General features: G+C 48.1%; 1 pseudogene across 1 annotated transcript; it reads left to right on the forward strand.

Annotated features, from left to right (window-relative positions):
- Positions 1–1,612: 1,612 nt before the first annotated feature.
- LOC309650126 (receptor-binding cancer antigen expressed on SiSo cells pseudogene) lies at positions 1,613–7,058 on the forward strand (annotated as a pseudogene). Its single transcript has one exon. The product of its transcript is annotated as a receptor-binding cancer antigen expressed on SiSo cells pseudogene (transcript).
- Positions 7,059–8,468: the final 1,410 nt, after the last annotated feature.

The raw sequence follows: 8,468 nt of genomic DNA on the forward strand, positions 1-8,468 counted from the left end.
TTGATTTATTTTCTTTTAAAATATATTATGAGGGCTTCCCTGGTGGCGCAGTGGTTAAGAATCGGCCTGCCAATGCAGAGGACATGGGTTCGAGCCCTGGGAAGATCCCACATGCCGCGGAGCAATTAAGCCCATGCACCACAACTACTGAGCCTGCGCTCTAGAGCCCATGAGCCACAACTACTGAAGCCCGCGCACCTAGAGCCCGTGCTCCGCAACAAGAGAAGCCACCGCAATGAGAAGCCTGTGCACCACAACGAAGAGTAGCCCCTATTCGCCGCAACTAGAGAAAAGCCTGCGCGCAGCAACGAAGACCCAATGCAGCCAAAAATAAATAAAAATAATAATAATTTTAAAAAAAGAAAGCCTAGGTTTGAAAAAATAAAGTAAAATATATTATGAGAGCATTTTGCCTGGGACTTTATATGCTAAAACTAGATGGACTGTTCTTTTTGTTTTTTAAATTGGAGTATAGTTTCTGTACAATGTTGTGTTAGTTTCTACTGTAGAGCATAGTGAATCAGCTAGACAGATACATATATTCCCTCTTTTTTGGATTTCCTTCCCATTTAGGTCACTGCAGAGCACTGAGTAGAGTTCCCTGCACTATACAGTAGTTTCTCATTAGTTATCTATTTTATACATAGTATCATTAGCGTATATATGTTGGAACTTCCCTGGTGGCGCACTGGTTAAGAATCCATCTGCAAATGCAGGGGACAAGGGTTCGAGCCCTGGTCCGGGAAGATCCCACATGCCATGGAGCAATTGGGCCCGTGTACCATAACTACTGAGCCCACATGCCTAGAGCCCGCGCACCACAACGAAGAATGGCCCCCGCTCACCACAACTAGAGAAAGCCCGCATGAAGCAAGGAAGACAAAACCCAGCCAAAAATAAAGAAATTAAATTAAATGAATTGAAAAACAATAGTGTATATATGTCAATCTCCATCTCCCAATTCGTCCCTCACCCCCCAGAAGGCCTGTTTTGAGGATGTATTTTTTTCGGAGAGAATTTACTTCTGCCAGCATGCTGGGGGTCCTACTGACTGGGGAATTATCCATTAACTTCTTGACTTGGAGATTTTGGACTATGCCTGTAGAGTGAACGCCGACCTGAAACTCATGATTCATAAAGTTAGATCTCGTGAACTTCTAACCAGATTTAATAAATATTAATGTCTTGGCTACTTTCACTAAAAAAATTTTTTAGAGTAGAATCTGCTTCCGTCCCCTCTTCCTCCTCATTCCCTGGGTGGGAACCACCCTCCCAGAGCTGGTGTGTATAATTCTGATCCACGGTCCGACATGGATACATATTAAGCAGGTATCCATTAACATGTACAGTATGTGTTCACATTCTTTGTGTGTTTAAAGTTTTTGTGCAGAGGGGGAGGGGCAGGCCTTGCTCCTTCCCAGGCAGATTTTTCCCAAATCCAAAACCCAGCCCACTAGGCACCCACTTGGAGCAATTGAGAGCGTTTCACCAAACGCCGTGCATATGGCATCAGATTGTGTAACCTGAAAAACGCTCCTGTCATTTTTCGCATCTGTACAGTGGGTATGATTTTTTTTTTCTCATCAGTCAATTTCAGGTTTTGAGTCCCACCATGGCTATCACACGGTTTCGGTTATTTAAAGTTTGTACCTGCCTAGCAACAGTATTCTCATTCCTAAAGAGATTAATATGCAGATCTGGCAGAGGACGGAAATTAAGTGGAGACCAAATAACTTTCCCAGCTACAGTTGATTATTCATCAGTTGCTAAACAGACAGACGTTGAAGAGTGGACTTCTTGAGATGCAGATGCACCCACAAGTGTAAAGATTAAAGGAGGGAATAGGAATGTGGCAACACAACAAAATGCTTTAGAAAAACTGGCACCTGACTATTTTAAGGACATGACACCAACTATAAGGAGAACTCAGAAAGTCATTATTAAGAAGAGAGAACCATTAAATTTTGGCATCCCAGATGGTAGCACAGGTTTCTCTAATACACTAGCAGCTACACAAGATATGCCTTTTATTCACCAATCTCCTGAATTAGGTGACATGGATACCTGGCAGGAAAATACCAATGCATAGGAAGAAGACGATGCGGCAAGCAGAAGTTCTGAGGCAGCAGAAGATAGCAGACAGAGAAAAGAGAGCAGCAGAACAACAAAGGAAGAAAACGGAAAAGGAAGCACAGCGGCTAATGAAGAAGGAACAAAACAAAACTGGTGTGAAACTTTCATAACAAATGTTCTTCAGATGTCATGGTGCCAGTGGGAGAAATATGAGCTCCATAACCCAAGCAACATTCGCATGGAGCTAAGAGTATTTTCAGAATACAGATAACACTGCTTGACTTTAATGCATTCATCAGGCCATCCAGGACACCAGGAATCTCTCAAAGTCCCTTGAACTCTTAGTGACTGAGATTCAAAGAACAAAAAAGACTTATAAGACAATATTTCCTTCAACATGTTCCAACTGTAAGACAATTGTTTGCTGTAGAGAAATTATACAAATGGCATATATCAGTACCTTTTCAAGCTGGTGTTTCTAGCTTAATAAATGGGTGTAATTAATTTTATGGTGGGAAACAACTCTCCTGTCTATAATGCTTTCCTTCAATGTGCATAATGATAAAATGAATTCTTTTAAATATTCTTTTGTTTCCATGATTACCTGACCTAAATCAGACAAACCTTCAGGGCTTTAACTTCTCATTTTTGTTGTCAGAAGCTGGTGTTGGCATACATTTCCTCTAACTTGAACTGGCATTGTTCATGTTTGATACAACATTAAGGAATTTGGTAATTTTGGTTTTCAAGAAAATGACATTAAATGCAATAATTTTATTTATCACAAAAAAATAAAGTTTTTGTGTAACTTGCTTTTTTTCAGAGAAAAATTTTATTTTATTTAGTAATCCGTTTTCTCCTGTTGTTTTTAATTTATGAGAATTTTAAAAGAAAATGAATACAATAGTGCTGCATACATTTGATATTCTATTAAAATTTTAAAAATCATGTTAATTTTTTGTTTCATGCACAGCTCATGTACTCCAACCTGACGGTAATAACATACAGAAATTTCACTGACAATATGCAATAAAAATTATTCAAAGTGGCATAGCAAATCATTTTTGAGAATCACCTTCACCGTATTTTCTAGCAACCTCTGTAAGATTAGCTCCTGTAACCAGATCATTCTGTGTCTATCTTTCCATGTTCCTTTCTCTTCTGAAGGCAAGGGGAATTGAACAACTGTGGGGGAAGAGTGGATCCCGGGGTTTTACCCTTTTTGCAGGAACCCAGAAGAGTCTTTTTACATCGTTATTCACAAAACTAGCGGCTGCTCTCTTTGGACCTAATCCCTCAATTCTTCCAACCAGATGTACGTGCTCACCCAGGACTCCCATGCTCCCTGCACCCTCACCGTCTCCTTCAAGGAACCCCTTGACATGTTTTTCCTTTCCACGTGTGACTTCTCTGAACGCACAGGTGTGCTCATGGCCTGTGCTTGCCCAGCTTGAAGACAGAAGAGCGAGCCCGGAGTCAGCAAGAGAGACATCCATGGTTCAGTGGATAGGGGAGCTTACACGTCTGAAGCAAGGCCCTGGAGCGACACCCCACGGTGGGCTGCAAACTGCAGGCAGGACACGGTGGTAGCCTTCGCTCCCAAGGGGAAGAGGAGCGGGCCCTTTATAGGGGGAATTTCATCAGGTTGCCTCATTAGTTACCAGGGAAACCAGAGGAGGGGCAGGCCCCTCACCGCCCCTATGGTAAGCTATCACCAGCTGGGTCCTGGGCATAGGGGTAGGTGAAACAGGCCCTGGCCGGGCAGGGGAACGTGCAGACAGCAAGAGAACAGCCATCTTGAGTGGCCTGGCCATACAGCTCCCGAGACCCCTGATTTTCTGCAGGCCCCCTCAGCAGATCCGCTCCTAGTCTGCAGCCACAGATACTAACACCGGAGGCTTAAGGGTTTCCTGTCATTTAAGATTCCAAACGCTTTCTTCTTCTTGGCTGGCTCTTCTGCCCACATAGGAACACGGCCGGTCCTGGTCTCCGGGGACAGCCGCGCAAGACTGCGCAGGAGCGGGCTCGCCGCCCGAGTGGGTGCGACCACCGTCAGGGGCGAGGACGTGGAGCGCCTGCGGGGAAGCCCGGCTCTCCCCTCCCGGGGCGTCTCGGGGCCGCGGGGCTGCGCAGAGCTCGGCCGTCGCTCCGAGGCCCCCAGAGGCTGCTGTCCCCGCGGCGGGTGTGGACGCCCGGGGAAGCACGAGCAGCCCCCGCCGCCGTCCAGCCCCCCGTGCGGGTTGCACCTGCGGTCAGACCTGCGGACGCGAACGTCCAGCCGCGTCCACGTGCAGCCGAGCCCGTGGGGCGGTCAGATGAGGGCCACCTGCGGGGTCACGTGCAGAAGGCGCGGCGCCTCCCGGGGCGGGGGGTCCACCTCCCGCCGGGACACCCTCCGGGGGCGAGGTCACCCGGGGCTGCGGGGTGGGGGAGGGGAGACGGGCGGGGCGGGGAGGGGTCGCTCCGAGGCCCGACGCACCGCCCCCTGCCGGTCCCGGGAGGAGCTGCTCTATGTTCCCGCTGGGAAGAAAAAGAGTGGGTTTTCCAAGCAGCTGGGAGGATAATTCACCTCCGTGGGGCCAAATTCCTCGCGTGGGGCCGCCACTCCGCTCCTCACGCGCCCCTGCACTTCGGAGGAAAAAAGCCGACTTGACCCCGACGTGACTTGAACACGCAACCTTCTGATCTGGAGTCAGACGCGCTACCATTGCGCCACGAGGTCACAACGAGCATGAGCGTCCGCGTCATTAAAGGCCTCGCTGAGGCGGCGCCATCGAGCGGTCCCGGAGACGCAGGCGCTTTCCCCGCGCCGCCCGCCCCCACTCGGAGGAGGAGCCGGCCGCCACGCGCCTGCGCGACCGGGGGAGGGGCGCCGCGAGCGAGTGCGGGGCGTGGCCGAGGCCGGGGCCCCGGCTCCTTCCAGAGACCCCCAAAAAAGAAAGCGGGGTGGGCATCTCCCATCGCCGGGAAACTAAGGACTTAATAAACGAGCTTGATAAACGCAAGGACTTTACTATTTTTTTTTCACTTTGCAAATCAGCTCATTGCATTTGTCAATTTTTAAAAACTGAAGTATAGTTGATTTACAATTATTATATTTAAACTATAAAAATAAACATTGTCTTTGAGGAAAGCCAGAACAGCGCCTGGAAGAAAATTAGAATCTTTGACCATCCACCATCCAGACATAACCACTGCTAATACTTCCATGTGCGGTATTTCTTTTTGCAGATTTTTACCGGCTACATCCACATCCCAAATATGTTACTGGACTGTCAGCTGACAGCACACATCCGGAAAAGAAGCCATGAATTTTCACAAAGTGCAAATACTTGTGTATCCGGCGCCCAAATCGAGAAAGACATTAGCACCCGCCCCTTCCAGTCGCTTCAAATCCAATTTTGAGATGAGATTATATTGTACCTAACATTTTGTTAATATTCTCACCTGTCACTGTGTTGTCCGCATATTTTAGTTGATATGTTTTCTAGTATAACGTTAAAGGGCTCATTGTCTACCTCATGGGAGTCCTAAGACCCTGCTTTTAGACAGTACTTTTTCCTTTTTATTAAGTAAGAAAGATAAAACTATTAAATAAGGGAGTAAATATGCTTTTAAGTAAAAAAGCTACTAAGTAAGAAAGAGCGCTATCCTGGTCTGCTTAAGAACAAGAAGCCATCAATTAATTCAATAAATACAACATCCGCAGGGCCTGGTGTTCTTTAGAGAAGGAGAGATGGAGCCGCCCCGCCTTTGCCGGAGGAAGGGAAACCGTCTGATGCTCACCGTGAACTTGGGGTTGGGGGCAGCTGAGACCGCCAGAGCATCTACTGTGTAACAGGAAAGGAGGCGCGGCTGTTTCTGTGTTTGTGGCCACGTGTGACACTAGAGGCATTTGGGATTGACCCCAGGGCTGTTAGAGAAGCAGAGGCCAGGAGGCTCTATCCCTGTGCTCCTAAGGGAAGAGCCAGCCAGCTCACAGCATGATTGCTGATGCCGTGTCCGGATTCCACGTAGCCAGAGACCAGAGTCACCTCCGTATTGCTTTTGGTGGCCCAGGGGTGACGTGGACCCTGACGGGGGGAGGAATGGGGGGACCAAAGGAGTGGAGGCAGTGAATGAGGTGCTGGAGTCCCCAGGTTTGGATTCACCTTCAGGCTGATCACACACTCCTTTCCCTTCTCCCCCCACAAGCCCTCCAGCCTTGGCCGCACAGCAAAGTCACTGTGAGGAACAGCCCGTGCCCTTCCCACGGAGGCCAAGGGCCCAGAATCTACTGGAAGGAATGCCTCACCCACAAGGAAAGACCAGAGACGCTCTTGAAATCCTGCTCAGAATTTTGGATACACACGTCCCGGCCCCTCTTCTCCTGGGATGTAGAAGCAAAACCTATGTTTAATCGTGCTGTGGCTGCACCCCTACAGGACAGTGTGGTGACGCAAATGGACAAAGGGATTAAAGAGGTTGGTGCAGGTAGTGTACAGGGACCCCTCTGAAAAGTGAGAGCCCTGCCTGCCAGGACAGACCAGAGTGTAGCAGTGCAGTGGTCGTGCAGCTGTGCAGGGTCACGTCGTCTTTTTTTTTTTTTTTTGCTTTTTGGTTTCTTTTTTGGCCGCGCAGCATCGAACCCGTGCCCCGGGCATTGGGGGCACGGAGTCTTAACTACTGGCCCGCCAGGGAAGCCCCAATTTTTGTTTTTCAAAATACTGCATTTTAAAAATTTATCCTAACTGCTGAGGCTTTTGGTGTCCCTACCCGCCGGAGAATGCCTCACTCGCCTCACCCCAGTTCCGGCCTTGCTGCTCACCAAAATTCTGATGATGCCCAGAAATTGCAAAGAACTGCTTCCTTATTTTAGGACTAAACTCTATTACACCAAAAAACAAAAACAAAACAAAACAACCCCCCCCCAAAAACCCCACAAACAAAAAAAACACCTTCTGTAAAATATGGAAATTTTTTAATAAATAAATTTATTTATTTTACTTATTTATTTTTGGCTGCGTTGGGTCTTCGTTGCTGCGTGCGGGCTTTCTCTAGTTGCGGTGAGTGGGGGCTACTCTTCATTGCGGTGCGCGGGCTTCTCATTGTGGTGGCTTTTCTTGCTGCCTAGAGCATGGGCTCTAGGCACGTGGGCTTCTGTAGTTGTGGCGCGTGGGCTTCAGTAGTTGTGGCTCGCGGGTTCTAGAGCGCAGGCTCAGGAGTTGTGGCACACGGGCTTAGTTGCTCCGTGGCATGTGGGATCTTCCCGGACCAGGGCTCGAACCTGTGTCCCCTGTATTGGCAGGCAGATTCTTAAGCACTACACCACCAGGGAAGTCCTGTAAATCACTTTTATGACAAAACAGTCAATGTCCAGTTAATACAAAAAAAGGATGAGTGCCAACACTGGCAAAGAGTGTGGGGAAGTAGATATTCTCATTCAGGACTGGAAAAGAATATAAACTGGAACTAGCTGTTTGGATCGTAATGCGGCAAATGTTTTAAAAACGCTTCTGTCCAAGCATTTCCTCTTCTAGAGAATAGGTACTAAAACAGTTAAGGCTAGAGGCAAAGATGTACCTTCAAGACTGTTCGCATCAAAGCTGTGCTTGTAACAGTGAAGCCCAGGAGCCCACTGGACTGTTCCATTTTACAAGCTCAGTCTGGATTTCCAAGCGAGCGAGCAGGGGAGCTGGCCTTGGCAAGCACTTGCATTGATGAGCTACCCGAATAAAGGGATGTCGTACTCAGACTCTAGGAGTAATTGCTGTGGAGCAAGGATGCAGGGATGCAACATTTAAATTTTTCATTACAAATACTGGGAGCCAACGTTGCATAACCCGGAGCCCCAGGCCGAGGACAGGACTTCTCCAAGCTGTGGCCTCCTGATTAATTGACAAGAAAGGCCAGTCACAGCCCGTGACGGGAGATGGAAGCCCCTGGCCGCCGCACAGAGGAAAAAAACTGCGGATTTGGGGAGAATGGAAGAAGTTTTCACATATTGAGGTGGGGGGAAGTCATTCTGGTTATACATGAGCTAACTCGAATTATATGCTAACCAAACAGCCTGTGTGTGCTGTCCAACATATACTGCCCATCTGCTGTAAAGAAAAGGGTGCACTGACCAGAAGTAAAGAATGTCCCTGTTAAAAATAAAGATGAAAGGCCTCTGTTTCTGGGACGCCAGTGCTGGTTTCTCCTTTGATGGTAAGACTCCCTTCACAGGTGCCAAGGCCACCCTGACGCGCTTTGTATTTGCTGGTCCGTTTTTTTTGAAACCTTGAAGGAATGTGTCCCTGACTTGTTTGATGTTGTTCGTTCTGACAAGATATAAAACTGCACTGAAAACCATGCTTCTCTGTAGCAGATCCTCAGAGCTACCGAGAGCCTGTCTCCCGGGCTACAGTCCTCAG

Source organism: Balaenoptera physalus (genome assembly GCF_965194825.1).
Source record: "Balaenoptera physalus genome assembly, chromosome: 20".
Lineage (NCBI taxonomy): Eukaryota > Metazoa > Chordata > Mammalia > Artiodactyla > Balaenopteridae > Balaenoptera > Balaenoptera physalus.